Here is a 23689-nt window from a genome sequence, read left to right on the forward strand (position 1 = left end):
TTACATGTATCCCAAGGTGCTTAAAAAACTCTAACCCAAAACACTAATAGTGAAACTGTGAGAGTTGGAACCTTTATTTGACCCAAATGGGTATCCAAAAATGAAAATACATGAAACAAAAACTATGTCTAGGTATATTTTTTTGGGTGACACAGGATTTCCCTTATACCTTTGGATGCTCCTGCATCAGATACTCTCCCTATGATTGCACAGCTTAATTCTCATTTTACTATGATCATTTTCACAACTACCTTTTTTTGTATGTCTTCCTCTCTATTGGTTGTTGGACTTAGCTAATTTCACTTCTGCTAATTAGGTCCACTACTTATTGATCATTGTATTGGCTTATTGGTCACTTATTTCACCTGATATGTGTTGGAATATATATATATATATATATGGAAAATAAGATATTGAGAGGGGGAATCGAGATCTTAAAATTTTAACTTTAAAAATAAATCTCATTAAATCAATACCTAATTCATCATTAAAATTGTAATGTTGAAACCTAAAATAAGTTCATCACATCCATAATAGTTCAACACATAACATAATGATTTGGTTACCCAGAAACACTTCAAGCTGAAGGTAAAACTAGGGTGGGGATGAAACCCACAAATCTTTACTATTGCAACAATAAAGTTAACCTATTAAGGTTACAATTTTGACCATAAGATATGATCTACCCAATGAAAGGTGTGTCATGTTAAATACTAAAAGACTATTAGGTCTTTCCTTGTTAGAGGGCTTGACACTTACAATAAAGTAAGGACTCTATTAGGAGATTTACATAGGCCTATTAGGACCACTCTGTTCAAAGATTTTCCCTATCTCAATTACAAAATAATTGATTTAGTACCTTAGCTTGGTGTGTTCTGTAAGCTGATCTTGGATCTTCTCTTTCCCTTATCTCTAATTTGATTCTCCTAATCTGATAAATCTTTCTAGTCCTTCACTACTTGATTACTCTCTCTGTTAGATCTAACTCTTCAACTCCTTCACACGTGTGTTTCCTTTCGTATTTCATCCTCATTATGATTCTAGGGTTAGAATACTCCTGAAATAGACTTCATGTGAAGCTTCCAAATCTTGATCAATGGTTTTAAATTCATCATCTTTTATTGTTTATGTCCCTTTTTCTAATTGGTTGAATTGTTTGCCTGAGGATCATCACCTTCTACTAATGACATGTAAATAGAATATGATTTGGCTCTACAAATATTAAATCTTAGAGGAATGTTGGCCAAAAAGATTCACATATGAGTTTTTGTCATTACAAACCCACATAACAAAACTATATTGCTCGAAACTTGAGTGCTTCTAACACTCGATCATGTATGTTTTTCCTTGACTTTTATAAGTTTGTGTCTCAACACTTGATAACTTCTTAATATTCTTGATCATCATTAAGTTACTTGCTCATACTATATTCCTTGACTCATATATCTACTCAGTCTCTACTAAATGCTCAACAAGCATTGTTCTGCTCAGTCTAAGTGTAACTTTCTCGAACCTTACTAGATAATTCAATCGCAGTGATGACCTTGTAATCTTGCCTAGTAAATGAGTTGTAAATGACTAAGCGTTTGGTCACTAATCAACAACATAGGCATAGAGATCAACATATATGATTCGGTTTCCATCAATGATGACCAAATATACTACTACAAATAGCCACCTCATTGATTTAATCATTGCTCTTTATAATTTCTTCATAACAATGCCAATATATAAATAACCATAATGTCTATTAGAGCTCTAAGAGTTAAGCTTATACCCATATACAAATGCAAAAACCATTTCCTAACATTCAAAATATTTTAAAATGATATATTTTTTTCTATTTATATATGTGCTATATTTAATAAAGTTAAACATATTGATCATGTCCCTCTACTTTCAAAGTTACACCATTATTCTCCCGATATTTTTATATATTTATTTTTTAAATATTCTATTAAATCAAACTTTTTAGTTCTTACTCTCAACTTCATCTCAATGGCATTCTTAAAATTAATAATCCAAGAAATATTTCTAAAGTAGAATATAGAATATAATATTTTTGGTATATAATTTAGATGATGAAATGAAATAATTGTTAGTAATTTGAATTATTGGATGACTATAATATGCAATATAATCTCAAATGATAAAACCTATTATTTGAAACAACTTGCAAGGTGAGATGAAATAATATCTATGAGCATTGAGTCATCAAAAATAATATAAATATGGCATTTATACGTATTAAGTGACATACAAATTTGGACAACAAACATCCAATTTCAGTGCACAAAAGATAATGGATGAAGGATGATTGAATAGTTTTAAAAATATGACTCAAGTTTTTAGGGCTCAACAAATCATAAAACAACACTGATAACAATAGTTTTATAAAAAAATATTTTGTTCAAAAGATTTATTAGCTCAAAAAAATATGGCTCGTACTTTTAAGTATTCAATATATTATATAATAATAACATCAATGATAATAATTTTATAAACACTTCAATAGTTTGATAATATACTTCCTTATTATGAATTGATATAGATAAAAAAGTGTGAACTATGGCACAACAAAAAGTGAAACTCATGAATCCAAAAGACTTCTCAAAACAACCCATAAAAGTCAAAATGTGTAACCCTATCTATAGAGAACATGGCAGCAAAAACAAAGAAAATTAGGCTTCAATGCCACTATATCTAAAGAATCCTTGTAATAGAGGGCCCCTCGGGCCAAAGTAGACTACAATATCATCTATCATTTGCAAAAATAGCTTTGATTCCCTTTCAAAGCTTTAAAAAGAAAGAGGGAAGAAGATATCATAAGCTAGGTTAAATCAAGGCAATCTCAACAAATCTACTCAGTTGACCAATGCTTGGTTAAATGATTAGTTTGGAAAGTAGAGCTTTACGCTCATAGATGGGACATCCAAAGTAGCATCTTGTTACCATTATTTTAGTTCATTATATTTTACAAACTTATAGGATTAGGGTTGGTCAATGTGATGTCATGTTTGTGTCTAGATTACCTTTAGGGAATTTCTCTTCTCATCCGTTCCTTTGTGTACACCTAGGTGGGCATTCAAAAGAAAGCCAATGAATTTGTTCATATTAGGTGATTAGGGAAGAAAGGGTAATTTTATGTATTTCCCATATGAGAAGAAATTTATTTAGAAAACCTCAATTCTATGATCAAGTATTTCATTAAAGATATGATACATCTGAAAGAAGAGCTCACATTGCATTCAGAGCAGATGATGACTAAAAACATTTGGACCAAAGCTCAAGAACAAGGTGCAGAGCACAAGAACATCATGGAAACCAAAAAAGTTGAATCAATTGCTAGCGAAGCAGATGAATCCTCAAAAATGATGAAAGAACTTGGTCAAAGGTGGTCTGACTCTCTTTGAAATTTAATTGATAAATTTCTACATGTCCACATTGCAAAGTTGACAAGTCAAATGTCTCAGAAGCTAAGTTCAAACCATCCGATGAATATCAGATCAATAGGTGGAGATTTAAGAAGGAATTGAAAGAGTTTAAGGTTGACATCTCTTCAACCATCAGATTTCAAAAGATCAATGATGCTCATATTCTTGCTTTTCAAAGATGCGGGAGAGCCACCTTTTGAAAGACTAAAGATCACATGGTTGCAAAGGGTTAATACTTACATCTGGTTAGAGCTATGAAGAAGTAGAAAGCTACAAATTGCATGTTCACAAGATGTTCAAATTAACTCAAGGTCAAGCTCATGAAGATACAAAAGCATGTTAATCACATTATCGCAGGTCTAAAATGGCAATTATATTTAAAGTTGTGAGGCTGTGAAAACAAAGACAACATTAATATCTTACTCAGTGCAACATCACAAAGTATCAACAACAATATGTTCTTTAGTTGTGACCTTGAAAAAATGTTAGCATTTAAACATTAGAATATCATTGCAACATTGTAGGTGAGAAGACATTCAACACATTCCAAGTTGCGAAGAGGCAAAAATTATTCAATAGTTAAGGAGATAAGATTTTACACCGTCGCATGGTTAAGTCATAAGAAGAGATTATGGGTTGTGAAACTATGAAAGAAACTTTAAGGTTAGTGCTAAACAATCATCACATGTAAACAAGCAATTAAAGGTTTCTAAGTTACGAAGCCCTGAAAGCCAGTCATTGCATCATCATGTTGAGTGAAGATATAGAATGAAAAATAGTTGTGAAGTAGTGAAAATTTTTTGATCGCATGATCATGGGTTAGGAGATGTTCAAGACATTTTAAGTTGTGAGTGTGCGAATGAAGTCAAGGTCAAACTCAAGGTAGCTATCACATTGTTGCATCAGAAGAAGACATCGTATTAATGATAGTTATGAAGATGAGACATGAAAAGAGGAGATACATTCAGTCATCAAATTTCAAAAGATCAATGACGCTTTCTTATCCATTTTTCAAAGATGCATAAAGGATAACCAATGCAGGAAAACAAACACTAGACACGTGTACACCAAGGGACCTACAGAGGAAATCATAAAGAAAAATAAGGAGGTTTGTTATGTTTTAATCATGATCATTGATTGGAGATTGATGATAAGAATTCAAAACTATAGTAACCTTTGGAATATGAATTAGGTGGACTTGGCGCCAAACAACAGAATGTGAGGAAAATGAAGATTTCCTCCAAATTCTTGAGGTCACATGAAGCTAAATAGTCATTGTGTGTTTTTATAAGTGTCATGGGGTCGAGATTATCAATGGAGAAGATGTCACATGTTGCTGATTAGATATTTTCATGTTTTATTCTTATTTTCTTTCTATTGAGTGATGGTTGCTCTACCAGAACTGAGGGATGACAGAAAACTATAAATGTAATTTCTTCTGATAATACAAAGGTCAAAAAACTTGATGGTGAATTGGCTTTGTAATTCTGTTTAGCTAATTTTCTTTTCATGTTTTGTTTCCCACAAAATATTTCTGTATTGAGAGTTGAAGGGAAATTATATGTGATTATGTAATAATCCTGTGGATTCTATTTCACTGTGATATTTACAATATAGGTAATTCTTTTTTCCCTTTTCATATATGATTATGCTTCTCCTCTAGCTTTTCTCATGGCATGTTAAATAGTTTCATTGGGAATTGAAGGATAAATGTAGGTGAATTTATTGGTAACTTGTTGGATTCCATTTTATTCAAGACTGATAGTTAAAGAAATTCCATTTTCTCTCATGTGTACTTCACCTTTCTTTCCTCTTTTGAATTTAGATAGTAAATCAACATTTATAATAGGATTAAGAGTCAAAAAATCTACAAGATAACCTACTATAGGCATTCCATTGGGTGTGATAGGTTGTCCAAAATCCATTTTTTCAAAATTGTTTGTGTCTACAAACAATTTGGTTAGCCTCTATCGCTCTCAGGTTAAGAGCTTATTTAGTCAAAACTTCTAATCTAAGATAAACATATGCATTACACATCATTGCAAATCTTAAGGGAGTTGTACATTGTAATTCAAAGGGCAATGATAGAAGACATACACTGACCCATTTGTTGGTAATATCTTTTTGTCTCTCCAAAGCATTGGGTATTAAAAGAGTCAGATTATAAAATCAAATAGGAGAAGAAACTATTAATCAACAGCTTTTGGCAACTCTACTTGGGAGAATTCAAATGAAAGCTCTAAAAAAAAATTCCTTCATATTAATTTGCACTCTAATTTCACATATATTTTGAGTTTCAAGAAAGGTCTTATGGAAGTTAGGTGTTTGCCACGAGAACTTCATACCAATTTTATAGCCTCAACCTGCTAAAAAGAAGAAAGTGTAGACACCTTAATTTGTCCAAAATCCGTTCCTAGCAAATTAAATAAAAATTCATTATTTATTTAATTCCCCTACCTTAATTAAATAAATTTTGCATTTATTTAATTATATTCACCTTACCTTGATTTAAATAAACTAAGGTTTATCTAAATCCTAGCCTTTCCTTGATTTAAATAAGCTAAGGTTTATTTAAATCCAACCCTTTCACTTTAATTAAGTACTTCATTTACTTAATTAATCGCTTTCCTAATCCCATTTGGAATTAAATATTACATTTAATCCTATTTGAGCACATGGCTCCTACTTTTAACCCTCACCTAACCTCACTAGCCTACCTAACCCATCTTGCTAAACCTACCCACTTCCTAATCATGATTGCTTTGCATAATCATCTTGCTAATCACCTTTTAATCCTAAGTGTGTTCTCACACATGTGTGAGGAATCCTCACACATGTGTGAGAGATGTTCACACTTTCCTCATTCCTCATGTCTTGCATGTCTCTTGCACACTTGTCCTCTTGCATGAGAGTCAAGGTGTCTCACACATGTGTGAGAAGTCATGCCTTCTCACACCCCTTGCACACTTGTCCTCTTGCATGAGAATCAAGTTGTCTCACACATGTGTGAGAAGCCATGCTTCTCACACCTCATTGATCGTGTCACCATCAGAGGTTGCTCACACATGTGTGAACATATTTCCCCCTTTGAATGGTCAAAACCCTAATCCACTTGGAGTCTACTTGGCCTCCACCTCATGGACACCTCATTGATCCTTAGAGATCCTAGCCCTTCATCTTGCATTCAATCTTAGTCGTCTATTGCATCCTTTTTCCTATAAAAGGAGAGCTCTCTCCTCATTTCCACAAGCACCTTCTACCTCATTGTTATGCTGCTGGAGTTGTGAGCAACCACATCCCATGAGCAAGAAAATCATCTACACTTGATGGTTTCATGAGGTTTGCATATGTGTTATTTTGATTTCATTAATACTCTTGTTTGTTTCATGTTGTTCATTTACATGTCTTCTTTCATATTTTGAGGTTTTGCATGATAATGTAGGAATGTGCATTAGTTTCTTAGTATTATTTTCGTAGTTACATTTTGGCACGCCCGGTGGGACCCACTTCATAGGTTTGAACTAACTATCTAAAGTGTTTTTGAGTATTTTGTGAGCTTGTAGGTTGAAGGCTTCTATTTGGAGATCAAGTTTCATGAGGAGCATCTAATCGAGCCATAAAGCTCATCATCGCGTTTGGAGGACATAAGAGAAGTCTTTTGACATATAACACTCTATATTTCATTTCTTATTGCTTTATTTTCAAGTCCTATGGTGTATATATGTTTAATATACTCTTTGTTAATTTTATAAAAAAAAAAAGTGGGTTGGGGGGCATTTTCTTTATTTTTTGCTTTATGTCATTTATGTTTCTTTTTTAAAAAAATCCTTTGTTTCATTTTGTATATGCAAATTATTTTTAAAAAATTTTTAAAATTAAAAAATTAAAAAATTAAATTAAATTAAAAAAATAAAAATTTTAACTCTATTTTTTTGTTTGAGTGCAGGCCACCGCCGCGACGCCACCCGTGGCCGACACCACCCCCCTTCCCCACAACCTGTCCTACAACTCTGCCCGTCGTCGGCATTATCACCATCGCCCGCTCTGCAACTGCATTGTCTCTGCTGGCCCGCTAGACCCTCCACCCGTGGCGGCCCTTCCCTTCTCATCTCTGTGCAACAGTTGCCGCCAAGCGCCACTGCATTCTCCCCGTGCCTATAAAACTCTCACCGCCCACAAGCGCAACCTCTATTCCTCTCATCCGCCGCGGCCTCTTCTGCATCTTTTGGCACGAACGTCGTTGCGACTCCCCCTGCTCCTACTTCCACAGCTCCTCCCCACACCTTGCAAACCCCCGTTCGGCCCCTCCACCATGGCCTTAGCCTGTGCCCCACCCGCGGCGGCCGAAAAAACAAAGCCCTCCTGCCATCACTGTCACCACACTTCATTTCCGTTACTCCCACCTACGCTTGGCCCCCACAACCTCACTTTCTCGTTGCTACCCATGCGCAACCTCTCCTCTTCTATTCGAATGCACAACCATCACCTGCTTCGCCGCTTCAAACTGTCACCCGAGCTTGCCATCTCCGCCTCCTCTTCAAACCCTCCACCCAAATCACCACCATCTCTCGACACTCCTCCGTCATCCCTCCTTCGCCCGCCTCCACTCCTTCACCTCCCACCACCTGCCGAAACCCATTCTTTAAAATGTTTTGGATATTTAGATTAACGTTCTAAATTTTGTTATGTTATCCAAACTTCTTTTCTTTTCTTTTCTTTTAAACATTTATGTTTTTTTATAAATAAATTAGATTTTTTTTTTTTAACATTTATGTTTTCTTTTTTTAATAAACTGGATTTCTTTTTTGTCAAAAAAGTCAAAAAATAAAAAAAATTTGCTTGACTTTCTCCTAACTATCAAATTTTTGCTCGCAGGTTGCTGATGTCAACACTGCATCAGCAGTCCACATGTCCCTCTAGGCCATAAGGAGCAACCTTTGGTTTTTTGGTCATAACTTGAGCATACGGACTCTATTTTTGAAAAATAAAATATCACTGGAAAGCTGATTCTGAGCTCGTCATGATGATATTGGTTTCATGAAATTTTGATGCAGTTTAGATCTTTGTTTTTTCTGTCAAAGTCCAAACTTTGTGCTAACCTTTTCATTGCAGGGTTGTTTCGTGTTTGTCCTACATTTTCGCTGCATTAACTTATGGTTTTGCAGGGATATTTTCTCACTAACCATATTTCTTGGAGATTTTTGCTTCAATTTTTTTTTGGGAATGAATTTGTATGCTTAAACACTCATCTTTGAATGCATGGTTAAATGCTAAAACAATCAAATTCAATCTTGAATGCCCTAAGGGAATTGACATGCATGTTTAGAGTAACAAACATTTGGGCTTGGTGTTTAAAACGAATTCATACACTCTTGAATGCCTTAAGGAAATGGACATGTATGGCTACGCTAGATCACATTTGGATTTGGTGCTTAAAATGAACAATCACACACTGTTGAATGCCTTAAAGAAAATTGATTTCATTTTTAGCAATTTGCTTATGCACACGCTCGATTTACTTTCTTGTTGATGAATTTGTGCTTTTCATTTACGTTGGCGCTATTTCAAGTTGGAAATAACATTGTATGGTTTAATCACATGTGTCTTCAACATAGATAGAAAACCTAAAGTTTCATTGGGAAAGAATGCGTGTTTTTTTTAAACCCCGAGGCCACTTACATATTCTCTCCCCTCATGCCTTTGGGTGATATTGGGTGCACAAGAAATAAGTGGTCTTATTTTTCTTTTTTAGGAGGCCTACTTGGGGATTTCATCACCCCTTGGGACAACCTCAACTCTAGTGTTTTGGCAGAGTATAAAAATCGGGAGGTGAATCGAAAGACACCTCTCTTGGAAGCATAATATTGTCACTCTTGGCTAAGCCCCAAAGAACTTTATACCTTTGGGAAGTGAAGGAGGAGATTTGGGTTATCGTCTCCCCCCTGGCAATGTGGCAGTATTTTCTTTCATCTACAGATTTGAGCCTCATGTACCTTGTGTATATCGAGGACGCCCTCTAGTTGATCCTTGTACATCCTAGTTGCAACCTTATAGGTTTGTTGGTGTGTTCTACGTGCTTGAATGTTCAAAAACCTCCCCATTCGAAGGGGATAAACACCATCTAAACTTGTCTTGTATATAATTCCTTGTTTAATTTTGCATTCCAAATTTGAAAAATCCAAAAACATCATAAAACATAAAAATCCAAAAAAAAATCAAAACAATTTCAAAAATAACAAAAACAAGTCTTGGTTTAGGTCCTCTTAGTCAAGCTATCCACATCACTTCCACGTCACATCTTCTTTCCATTCAAGTCATCACCCTCACATATCTCTTGTCTTCATCATTTGAACCATTTCCTTGATGTCTTAATCATCTCCATTTGTCCACATCATTTCCTTGTCATTCAATCTAATTCCTAATCTTCATTCTAGTCATGCTTCATCATCATCTAGATTCAATTTCCTTCGTCAATCTCATCATTCATCCTTAATTCAATCCTCCACATCATCATTCTTCTAATTCAACCCCTTGTCAAATTCATGCATTTCTAATCAATTTCTAATTCAATCCATTTACATATTCCTCCATAATCCATCTTCCTAATTTCATTTGTCTTCCTCTAATTCAATTTTGCATCAAATCTTCTACTTTGGTCATAAGAGCATTGTCATCATCATTGGACTTTAATTCAAATCCAACATTCACTTGTTTGAAATATCATAGGGTTTTTATCACATCAAATCAAATCAAATCAAAATAAAATCCAACCAATTTCGAGTCCAATTCAATTCAAATCAAATCAATGCAAAGTCCAAAGCTCCTAGTCCTAAGTTCATATCAAATCTTTCGTCACTCTTCTTCTAACATCTATGGATTTGAATTTTCTTAATCAAATGGTTGACAATCTTCAAAGACAATATGGAGTTATACCTCCCATTCAACTAGCATATCAAATTCATCCTCAACATTTCATACCCAACTCTCATCCATCTCATGTGCATTATTCTTCTACCTTTGACAAGGGAAACCCACCTCATTATCCTTCAACTATGTACAATTCCATTCATAGCCCACACACTTCCTCCAACACAAATTCCCTTGCCATGGAAATGAAACAATTAAAGAATTATCTCTTGGCAAGCCAACAACAAGAGGCCACCTTCCATGCCATGTGTCCTCTTCCCCCATGTTTCGAAGATCATAGTCCTCATGTCGCATCCAACCCCAATCCTCCATGCAATTCCCTCCAAAATCCACATCATCCCCAGCTTGTAAGGGGTATTTCTCATCATTATTGGCCAAGTGTAAAGAACAAGATAAAGTAAGCCAGTCACCCAAAGTTCATCCTCCAAAGCATGTCACTATAGATTCCTCTTCTCCTCTAGATCCGAGCATTTTTCCATCCCATCCTTCCCCTATCCCTCAAGATCCGTTTATCCCTCCTAGTCCATCTCATGTTTCCCTTCCTAATCAAGATCAAGGCATTTCATGTACTGCACACATTATCGATTCCACGCCATCTCAAGCATTAGCCTCCATAGATCCTCCACTTCATGAAGAAGTTCCTTCCACTCCATCCACTCATATTCCTCCATGTCAAGATCAAATCACTTCATCTCATGGTTCCATTCCTTCCACTCCATCTCATGATTCTAGTCCATCTCATGATCCACTCATTCCACTACACGATCCTCTTGTCAGTCAAGATCAAAGTACCCCTTCATTTGCCTTTCATGGTCCCACTCCATCCCAAGATCCTATTATGCCTCGTGATCCCCCTTGTGATCCTAATCCTCCACATGATCATATCATGCCTATCCCATCCACTCATGAACCCCATATACCTGGACTCGCATCTTGTGTTGAAAATAATAAGTATTCCATTGTAGAAAACATGCCTCAAGATGTTGGTACACCTTCCACTTCTTCCAAACCCACAATTCCTCCATAAAAACCTAAAGCTTCCCATAATTCCTCTTCCAAATCCATTTTAGGACCTTATATCCATATTCCCATTCCTTCCTCACTTCTGTCCATTCTAGGTCCTTATGTTCCCTCGTCAAACCCTTCATCCCTTCCATCCATTTTGGGTCCTTACATACATTCATCCACCATATCCATGTCTCCTACTTCATCCCCTCATACTTCTCCTAATAAAGACCAACAAAGGCACATATCCTTGAATTCATTCCAATGTTCACCATCTATCCGCTCTCCATCCCACTTACCTTCATGCACCCATACCATAGCCAATGGAAGAAAATTGGATGCCAAAGAAAAAGAAAATAAAGCCAAAAATCCGCAAAAATTCAAGGATCAACATGTCCCCTCTAAACGACATGTCCAAGAAAAGAAAAATCTGATCCAAAGAAACATCAAAAGGCCGCAAAGGCTGAAAATCAAAAATGTAAAAAAAATTTGGATCCCAAAGCTACTTAATGTAGCAATAAATCTCAAAGAAAACTTCAAAATGGCATCCAATCTTGCTAATCCAAAGGCTTCCCCTGTGCATAATCCATCCACGCTTCCACTTTCCAAATCTATTTTGGGTCCTTATGCCTCAAAATCCACCATCCTAAATCCATTGTCTCCTTCCTCCATTTTGGGTCCTTACACCCCACAATTTCCTCCTTTCCATCACCCTTCAAGGTGTGTGCCAATGTTGATCTTTCTGCCTCCTTCATCCACTCATTCACAAGCCTTCCAACCTAGCATCCATCAACCATGTCTTCCTCCCACCCACTCCACCACCTTACTCCAAACCCTTTCATAAGTCATTACCCTCCATTCCCCAATCCACTTCATCCTTCTTTTCACTATCCTACCAACATCTATGAGAAAATAATAAAAATTCCTTGAAAATAAAAGAAAAAAGAAAAAGAAGAGGAATAAATATCAAGGGATACCATCCACGTATCTAGATGCTTGAGTCCTCCCTTCATTCTCCTATCATGTATCCATTGCCTTCCACTTCCACTTATCCTTCCATCTATTCACTTTTCCTCTTCCACTTGCACTCTACACTGGGGGCAAGCTCCATCCATACTACCTTACATCTCTTACATACTTCCATTTACCATTCCTTATCCTTTTCCATCTTTGATCTTAACTTTTACTTTCCTTTCATTCATCCATATGCACTTTCCATATCCCTTGTGCATTATCCACACATTTTCCTACATGCTTCCATCATCCTTTCATGCATTTGATCTTGACATCCTATCCATATCTTCCCTTCCATAGTTCTTGTCATGTTCATTTCATCCATTTTTCCATCCATACTCACACGTACTTCCATCCCCCTTTCATATGTCCTTGGTCTTGGTTATCCCATACCTTTCATCCATTTCATATCCCACATTTCAGTCATACCCTTCATATCATTATCCCTATTTCATACCCTCCCTCACATTTTCCTTATTCATTGCACTTTCATGCCCATGCTCATGATCATTATTAGAGGCATAATAACAAAATGTTCATACATGCTTTGGAAGCGCACATGCCTTCTCTTCCTCCATGCACTAGCCTTCATTCCATCCTTCCATTTTCATGCATATTTTCCACACATCCTTTCCCACCACATTTTCTTCCATTTTCCTATCCTTGGTATGGGGCATTTGGACTCCTTCAAAACATGGCCCTTGGCTCTACATTTTCCAACACCATATCATTTGGCCCCTCATATCCTTTCACTATTCCTTTCATCCACCTAATCACGGTGCTTTTCCTCCATTTACCATGCCTTGGTTCTCCCTTGTCATTGGTCCCAATCCATTCTATTCCACATTTGTTTGATCATTCATTTCTATCCATTCTATCTCACATTCATTCAATCTAATTCTTCCACTTCAATCAAATTCGTTCATCCTCTAATTCAATCAATTTTCAATTCTTCTAATTCTTTCACATCAAATCTATTCTACTCTAATCATTCTTCATCTCATCAATATCTATTATTCCAATCTCATCCATGTTCATTCTTCTATCTACCATAAAATCAAAAAATCAAAAAACATATCAACTGTGCAATCAATACTAATTCAATCAATCTAATCTTGTAATCTTGTACATCAATCTTTAATCAATTCATCAATTTGACCCAATCAGTTGATAATCCATTTCTTATATTCAAACATCATTATCATGGGATGAATCCTTCCCAATCCTTGGATGTGCATTATGCTTAGCATTAGCTTTTCCATCCTTAATCAATCATCATCAATCGATCCATTAATGGGTTTTCAGCTTGATTAGGGGCAAAATGGTGGTTTGCTTTTGGTCTTTTGTGCATGGTTGCTTGATTACTTGTATGCATTAGCATCTTTTGCATGTGTCATGGTCATTGCATCCTATTGTCCCAAGAATCATGATCTTCCATATCATGGTTTCATAAGGCATATGGTTGTATTAGACCCCTTTTTATCACATACTTGACACATTGTCATCTTGGTTCCTCATATCTTGGTGCATAGTGTTAAATAAAATATCAAACTTAGGTTGTTCGTGCCATTGCAGCATAACTCCCTTCCATCTTCCTTGCATTTCGAGAGAACATATGTGTTCTCCTAACCCACATGTCCTCTCGAGGGGGCATACCCTTCCACCCTCGTCATCCTTCCTCATCCTTTCATGACTGGGGCATCACGCTACTAGTCTTATCCTCCTAGCCACTATATTTTATTCTTCTTTGATATAACATTACTAATGCTATATCAAAGAGGGGCAAAACGTAGACATCTAAATTTGTCCAAAACCCGTTCCTAGCCAATTAAATAAATATTCATTATTTATTTAATTTCCCTACCTTAATTAAATAAATTTTACATTTATTTAATTGTGTTCGCCTTACCTTGATTTAAATAAACTAAGGTTTATCTAAATCCTAGCCTTTCCTTGATTTAAATAAGCTAAGGTTTATTTAAATCCAACCCTTTCACTTTAATTAAGTACTTCATTTACTTAATTAATCCCTTTCCTAATCCCATTTGGAATTAAATATTACATTTAATCCTATTTGAGCACATGGCTCCTACTTTGAACCCTCACCTAACCTCACTAGCCTACCTAACCCATCTTGCTAAACCAACCCACTTCCTAATCATGCTTGCTTTGCATAATCATCTTGCTAATCACCTTTTAATCCTAAGTTTGTTCTCACACATGTGTGAGAGATGTTCAAACTTTCCTCATCCCTCATGTTTTGCATGTCTCTTGCACACTTGTCCTTTTGCATGAGAGTCAAGGTGTCTCACACATGTGTGAGAAGCCATGCCTTCTCACACCCCTTGCACACTTGTCCTCTTGCATGAGAATCAAGTTGTCTCACACATGTGTGAGAAGCCATGCTTCTCACACATGTGTGAGAAGCCATGCTTCTCACACCTCATTGATCATGTCACCATCAGAGGTTGCTCACACATGTGTGACCATATTGCCCCCTTTGAATGGTCAAAACCCTAATCCACTTAGAGTCTACTTGGCCTCCACCTCATGGACACCTCATCGATCCTAAGAGATCCTAGCCCTTCATCTTGCATTCAATCTTAGTCATCTGTTGCATCCTTTTTCCTATAAAAGGAGAGCTCTCTCCTCATTTCCACAAGCACCTTCTACCTCATTGTTATGCTATTGGATTTGTGAGCAACCACATCCCATGAGCAAGGAAATCATCTACACTTGATGGTTTCATGAGGTTTGCATATGTGTTATTTTGATTTCATTAATACTCTTGTTTATTTCATGTTGTTCATTTACATGTCTTCTTTCATATTTTGAGGTTTGCTTAGTGTTATTTCCTTAGTTACATTTTTATGCAATGCAGAAAGTTAATTCAAAGTTGAAGACTGGTAAAGTTTCCTTGATCATAGGGGTTAAGGTAAACTCAAAACACCATTTTCTAAAACATTTGATACACCCTAGATTCCAAGTATACCAAGAGAGCCAAGGAAAGAGGAAGAATTTAACCAATATACGAGGAACTTAAGAAGACCAACTTCCCTATTCTAGAAGATATTTGCAGAAGAGGAAGAACACGTACAAGGGAATTTGTAGTTAAACAACTCCAAGATACTCACTTGTCTACAATTGTAACTACTAGAACAAAGAGAAGTCAATCTTCTTCTCCTCCTATTACTAGGACTTCTATTCCTCCTATTTTTTATGCTTTGTTGTTAATTGGTACAACACTTCGTGATGATGTTACTTTCCAAAAAAATTAGAACATTATACTAGCAGCTATGGCACTTCCTTGGGGAAATGCAATTGGCCCTCTTGCCCTTGTAGCTAATAATGATTTTCCAAGAGCATCAAGGAAGAACTTTCCAAAATTTAACAGTGATGATACCATCTTTTCAAAACAACACCTAGGTGCTTTCCACAAAGCCTGTGGTGTGTTGAATCCTCAACATGAAGATGTGGTTGTCAAGATGTTTGTAGATACCCTTATAGATAATGTTGTTGATTGGTTCCAAGATTTACCTACAATGTGTATCACATATTGGAATCATATGAATAAAAAATTTGAAGAACATTACAAAAGTACAGAGGATGCACAAGTATTGTTGCTACGATTGGCATAGATGAAGAAAGAACCATCAGTTTCTATAAGAGATTTTAATGCAAAGTTTAATAAACTCATTAAAAGGATACCTACTACAAGTGCACCAAAAAATGATAATAAAAAGACCACCTACATCATCTCTATGCCTCCTAATCTAGGATATCAAATTAGAAGTGCAAATGAAGCAAATTTACAAGTTGCCCAGACACTAGTTGTGGAGATGGAAGATGATAGGATAGTATCTAGTAATTCGAAAAGAGAACTTCAATCCAAGACCATGCATAATACAACTATCAATTCAAATAACACAGAAGCCATGCTCCAAAAGTTGTCTAATGAGGTCATTTTATTAAACAAACATATCAATAGGCATGCTCATTATTTTCATCAACCTTATCAAGAAGGTTCTAGACATCCAAATAGAGGTAAGACCTTGCAAATACCACCTGCTCAATAGAAATTAGCAATTGAAGCCCCTCCAAAGAGACAAAACATGCGTGCTTTTTACCTAAGGTATGATCATGATGGAGATACATGTGTTGACATGATCAAATATAAGCAGATAGTGGAAAGTAAAGAAAAAATAGTTGAATATTTTGAAAGTGAAGATGACCATGCTCCTTGTGGCAACTCTAAAAACCTTTTCTTGGAGTATGAATCAAATTCAGAGACAAGAGGTGGTTGTTTTGCAACTCTAAATGGACCTCAACTAACAGTCATGACCAGAGGTCAAAAGAATAAAAATCAATCTCCCAATGTAGTGCCTACCAAAAATCATGCACCATCAAACAAAGAAGATAAAGGTAGTGGCATGATACCTTCAATTTCACAAAAAGAGCACAAAGGTAAGTTGTCTAATTCCTTTGACATAATACAATACTGTGAAGAAATGAGAATTCAAATATCTCCACTGGACTACTTGAAGTCTAATCCTAATCAATTCCAAAGGTTAGTTGAATACTATAATAATAAAGATGGAGGTCATGTTAATATTAATGCTAATGTTGATCATTAGAGTAAAGCTAGCACTAGTGGAACTTCTTTGACTGATGAAGATCTTGTACTTCCTAAGTTATTTCAAGAAGAAGAATCTATTGCTTTAGCTACCTCTCCAAATCAAAAGCTAGATCCTTTTTACATTTTTTTTTTATCAATGGAAATAGGTTGAGCAACTGTATCATAGATTCAGAAGCTTCTGATAATGTAATGCATGTCTCTGTAGCTAAAGCTCTAGATCTTCCACTAACTAAAATATTTGGTCATTGTTACTCGATGGATAAAAGACAAGTACCCTTGCTTGGACAGATAAAAGATGCTCAAGTTGCCCTTGCTACCTACACTTCCAAGAGACTTAAACTCACCATTCTAGTGATAGACATCCTTGCAAGTTATGGAATGCTCCTAAGTAAAAGTTTCTACAAAGACATGGGTGGAGATATAAAACTAGACTGGTCCTATGTTGTTATTCTAGTTGGGAACAAAAAAGAGAAATTAGAACTAGAAGAAAAGGAAAAATTCACTGTCCTGAAATCAAATGATCCTAGGTCTCAATTTTTATATCAAGAAATGAAATTTGGTAATTATATGTTATTTTCTGATATCCCTAACATTCAAGAAGAATTAGAGCAGGTTGATAATGAATAGTTGTGGACTTTGGAATTTGATGGCAGTTGTACTAATGTTGGTTCAGGTGCAAGAGTAGTGTTGACATCACCTAATGGAGAAATGACTTGTTTGTCATACAAGTTAGATTTCAAGAATACTAATTGCAAAATATGAAGCCCTTCTCCTTGGTATAATTACAACAAAACAAAAAGGAGACAAGATACTCAAAGCTCAAGGAGATGCAGAATTGGTGGTAAGACAAGTAAAAAACCAATATGCAATAAAGAAATCAAGATTGAATATCTATCATAATAAGGTGTGGCATAAAATTGAGAGTTTGGATGCTTTCTCAATTATAGCAGTACCAAAGGAATTCAACTCAAGAGCTGATTCTTTGGCAGTTTCTGCATCTTTCCTCCTTCCACATCCTGATTTTAAAGATCAAACCTATAAAGTAAAAGTTCTATTTAGACCTAATGTTCCTGATAATAAATATTCTTGGTAGGTGTTTGAAGATGATAAACACATAAAACAATTCATTGAAGGGGAATAACCTTTTGCAATCTTGTATTTTGAAGGAAGCACTAATGCAAGTGGCAGTCCAGTGACAAATGACAAAAAGAAAACAAAACTTGATATGATTCAATTAAAAAGTAATAAGATTCCACCTCATCTAATTTCTTTGGAAAAGCTTTTTGATAGGCATGATGCATAAATTAAGAGAGAAAGATATAAAAGAAAGGAAAAACCTATGGTGAATATAATGGAATCAATATAGGGACATAAATCAGTCCAAAAATGATAAACATAGGAAAGTGTTGCACACAAAAAGAGAGGATAGAAACTAGGAAATCACTTATTGAGTTTCAAGATGTATTTTCTTGGAGCTATGAAGACCTAAAAAAAATATTCATGGATGGGAAATTCAAACATGAAATCCCTCTTAAACTAGAAGCAACACCATTCAAATAGAAACAAAGGAATTATAACCCTATAGTCGAAGGAACAATCTTCAAGGAGATTGACAAAATGATGTAGGCTAGGATTATATATCTTATTCATCACTCTACTTGGGTTGCTAACACTGTGCCAATGAGGAAGAAGAATGGAGAGATAAGGATTTCTATAGATTTTAGAAATCTAAATTAGGCTTCTCTCAAAGATAACTTTGCCCTTTCCAATATGGATCATTTGTTGCAGACTATTGTAGGGTCAGAGATGATGTCCATGTTAGATGAATTTTTAGAGTATAATTAGATTCAAGTAGATGAAGCAGATCAATTCAAGACAACATTCACCACACCATGGGGTACTTTTACCTATAGTAGGATTCCTTTTGGCTTAATTAATGCAAGTGCAACTTTTGAACGTGGTATAAATTTGGATTTTGGTGATTTCAAAGATAGAATCATTGTCATATACCTTGATGATTTGATAGTATTTTCCAAGAAGAGAAAAGATATATCAAAGATTAAGAAAATATGCTACAAAGATGTAGAGATCATGGTATCTCATTGAATCCAAAGAAATTATTATTTTGTGTGACAAAAGGAAAATTGCTTGGTCATATTGTATCTGAAGAAGGAGTGAAAATTGATCCAAATAGAGTTAAAGCCATTCAACAATTAAGTTTTCCATTGAGAAAAAGTAGAGTAAAATCTTTCTTTGGCCAGGTAAACTTCTTGAGGAGATTTGTGCCTGATTTCTTTGAAATAGTTAAATGTATAGTTGATATGATGAAAGGTAATAAGACTTTCAAATGGAGTCATATTGGAAAGAAGGATTTTGAAGACATCAAAGATGATATTGCCAAGGCTCATGTTCTTGTTCATCCAGATTACACTAAAGAATTAATTATATATTGTTATGCATCAGAACATACCATGCCCTCCATATTGATGCAAGAAAATAAAGAAGGAATACAAGCTCCAATTACTTTTATGAGTATGCCATTGAAAAATCAAGAATTGAGATACTCAAAAATGGAGAAACATACATATGCAGTGGTGAGAGCACTTAAAAATTTCAAGTTTTATATTTTCCATTCTCATTCAATAATTTATGTGCCAGATTTTGCAGTTAAAAGCATCTTGATACAACAAAAGGTTGGTTGCAATAATAAATGAACCTGGATAGAAAAAGATCAAGAATATGATATTTAGATCAAGCCAACTAAACTTGTAAGAGGAAATGCACTTTGCAAAGCTTTAGCAGAAGATCAGTAAGTTGAAGAGGAAGATACTCCAAAGGTTCTTATGGTAAGTCTTTAGGATCCCTAGTTTTCAAACATTGCATACTTTCTGACATATGGTGAATGCCCTGATGGATTGACAGCTAAGCAAAGGAGAGATCTAAAAACAAAGGCCTTAAAGTATGTAATTCATGATGATGTCTTATATAAGAGGGCTATTGATGGTACATTTTTTAGATGTGTTGATATGGAGTAGCAAGTGAAGTTGTTAACATATTTTCATGATGAGGCATGTGGAGGACACTTCTCTTCTACTGCCACTCCATTCAAAATTTTGAGACAATGTTATTATTGGCCTGGTATGTTTAAGGATGCATATAAGCGGGTTGCTAATTGTGAAAAATGCAGGATGTTTACTAGTAAACCTTAGCTAGTTTCCCTGCCTCTTAGGCTAGTGGTGATTGAAGCTCCTTTCCATAAATGGGGTTTAGATTTTATAAGCTCAATAAACCCTCCTTCCAATCAAGGACATTCATATATATTAACTGCCATGGATTATTTCAATAAATGGGTTGAAGCCAATCCAATGAAGAAGACTTCATCAGAAGTGGTATGTGAATTTCTCAAAGAACATATATTGATTAGGTTCGGAGTTCCTATGAAATTGACAATGGATAATGCATCTTACTTTTCTTCCTTGGAAATTGTTGAGCTTTACTATGATAATGGTATTCAATTTTGTCATTTGTTTGATAATTTTCCTCCAGGAAATGGGTAGGCCAAATCTAGTAATAAGAATTTGATTAATATTTTGAAGAAATGGTCTTAGATAATCATAAAAGTTGGCACAAGAAGATACATGATGCTTTATGGGTTGAAAAAACCACACCAAAAAGGGCCATTGGTATCTCACCTTTTGAGTTAGTTTATGGAGTGGAAGCTGATTTGTCATTGTCTCTAGAGCTTGTTGCATGTAAACTAAATATTGTGATTGAAGAATATATTTTCAAAGATGGATTAGAAAAGAGAATTTTGTATCTCGCTAAGTTGCAAGAAGAGAGGGAAGAAATGGTTGACAGAATCACTCAACACCAAGGAAGAGTTAGAATTTGTTTGATAAAAGAGCAAAACCAAGGAAATTTATGGAAAGTGATTTAGTGTTGCTATGGAATAAGAGACATGAACCAAGAGGGATGCACTCCAAGTTTCAATCTTTGTGGAAAGGGACATTTTAGATCATATGAGTGAATCAAAATAATTCTTTCACATTGACATATCCCACTAGAGAAACCCTTCCATGTTCTTATAATGGGCAGGATTTGAAGTTGTATCAAATGCAAAACTGAAAGCAGGTAATTACTACATAGTAGCTAGTTAGGTAGGTTTTCTTTCATGCAGTCTGCTTCAGATTAGTTGCTTGTTTTCTTAGTAGTTTTTGTTTCTTTCCTAAATTATTTTGTTCTTTTTGTTTCCAAGTTTTCACCTTGCTATGTGGAACCAGAGATTGCTAGGATTCTTTTTAGCATTTTCATACTTAAATCCCCAGACAGGGCCAACTATTACCATGATTTTAGTTCCTTATATTTTTCAAACTTCTAGGATTAGGATTAGTCAATGTGGTGTCATGTTTGCCTTTAAGGAACTTCTCTTCTCATATATTCCTTTGTGTACACCTAGGTGGGCATTCAAAATAAATCTAATGCATATGTTCATATTAGGTGATTAAGGAAGGAAGGGTAAGTTTATGCATTTCCCAGATGAGGAGAAAGTTGTTTAGAAAACCTCAATTTTATGATAAAGTATTTCATTAAAGACATGATACATCTGAAAGAAGAGATCACATTGCATTCAAAGTAGATGATGACTAAAAACATTTGGATCGAAGCTTAGGAACAAGGTGTAGAGCATAGGAACATCATGGAAACCAGAAAAGTTGAATCAACTACCAGAGAGGTAGATGAATCCTTGGAAGTGATGAAAGAACCTAGTCAAAGGTGGTCTGACTCTCTTTGAAATTTAATTGATAAAAAATTTGTGTGTCCACATTGCAAAGTTGACAAGTCAAATGGCTCAGAGGTTAAGTTCAGATTGTTAGATGAATAGAAAATTGACGTGTGGTGTTTTAAGAAGGAATTGAAAGAGTTTAAGGTTGACATCTCTTTAGTCGTCATATTTCAAAAGATCGACGACACTCATATTCCCACTTTTCAAAGATGCCTGAGTTTTAACTAATGTGGGAGAGCGAGCATATGACATGTGGAATGGTAGACCCACATTGCAAAGACTAAAGATCACAAGGTTGCACTGGGTTTAGACTTACCTCTAGTTAGAGTTGTGAAGAAGTGGAAAGCTACAAATCGCATATTCGTAGGATGTTCAAATTAACTCAAGGTCAAGGTCACAAAGATACAAAAAGCATATTAATTGCATTATTGTAGATCTGAAATGTTAGTTACATTTAAAGTTGTGAGGCTACAAAAACAAAGATAAGCTTAATATCTTAGTCATTGCACCATCACAAAGTATCAACAACAGAATGTTCTATAGTTACGAGCTTGCAAAAATTTTAGCATTTAAACATTAGAATATCATCGCAACATCATAGACTAGAAGACATTCAATACATTCCAAGTTGCAAAGAGGTGAAAAGTATTTGATAGTTAAGGAAATAAGCTTTCTCATTGTTGCATAGTTAATTCATAAGTAGAGATTATGGGTTGCAAAAATGTGAAAGAAACCCAAAGGTTAGTGCTAAATAATCATTGCATGTAAACAAGCAGTTAAAGGTTTAAAAGTTGTAAAGTAACAAAAGCTAGTCATCGCATTGAGTGAAGATATAGAAAGAACTATAGTTGCAAAGCAACAAAAAGTTATTGATCACATGATCATGGGTTAGGAGATGTTCAAGACATTTTAAGTTGTGAGCTTGCGAATGAAGTCAAGATTGTCACATCAAAAGAAGACATTGTATGAATGATAGTTGCAAAGATGAGACATGAAAAGAGGAGATACATTCAACCGTCAGATTTCAAAAGATCGATGACGCTCGCTTACTCACGTTTCAAAGATGCATAAAGGATAACAATGCAAAAAAGTGAACGTTGGACATGTGTACACAGTGTGACCCACAAAGGAAATCATAAAGAAAAATAAGGAGGTTTATTATGTTTTAATCATGATCATTTATTCAAGATTGACAATGAGAATTCAAAATTGTGGTGACTGTTGGAATATGAATTATATGGACTTGGCACCAAATAGTAGAATGTGAGGAAAATGAAGATTTCCACTAAATTCCTAAGGTTACATGAAGATAAATAGTCATCGTGTGTTTTTAGAAGTGTCTTGGGGTCGATATTATTGATGGAGAAGATGCCACTTGTTCCTGCCATGCTGGAGATTAGATATTTTTATGTTTTATTCTTATTTTATTTCTATTGAGTGACGATTGCTCTCCCAAAGCTTAGGGATGACAGAAAACTATAAATATAATTTCTTTTGATAATAAAAAGGTTGGAAAACTTGATGGTGAATTGGCTTTGTAATTCCATTTACCTAATTTTCTTTTCATATTTTGTTGCCCATAGATTAGTTCTGCATTGAGAGTTGAAGCACAATTATATGTGATTCTTTGATAATCCTATGGATTCCATCTCACTATGATATTTATAGTATATGTAATTCTATTTTCCCTTTTCATATATGATTATGCTTCTCCTCTGGCTCATCTCATGGCATGTTAAATAGTTTCATTAGGAATTGAAGGATAAATGTGGGTGAATCTATTGGTAACTTGTTGGATTCCATTTCATTCAAGACTGATATTTAAATCAATTCCATTTGCTCTCATGTGCACTTCTCCTTTCTTTCCTCTTTTGCATTTAGATAGTTAAT

Source organism: Cupressus sempervirens, chromosome 1 (genome assembly GCF_028749045.1).
Source record: "Cupressus sempervirens isolate cs-2001-9-10 chromosome 1, ASM2874904v1, whole genome shotgun sequence".
In the NCBI taxonomy this organism is placed as follows: Eukaryota; Viridiplantae; Streptophyta; class Pinopsida; order Cupressales; family Cupressaceae; genus Cupressus; species Cupressus sempervirens.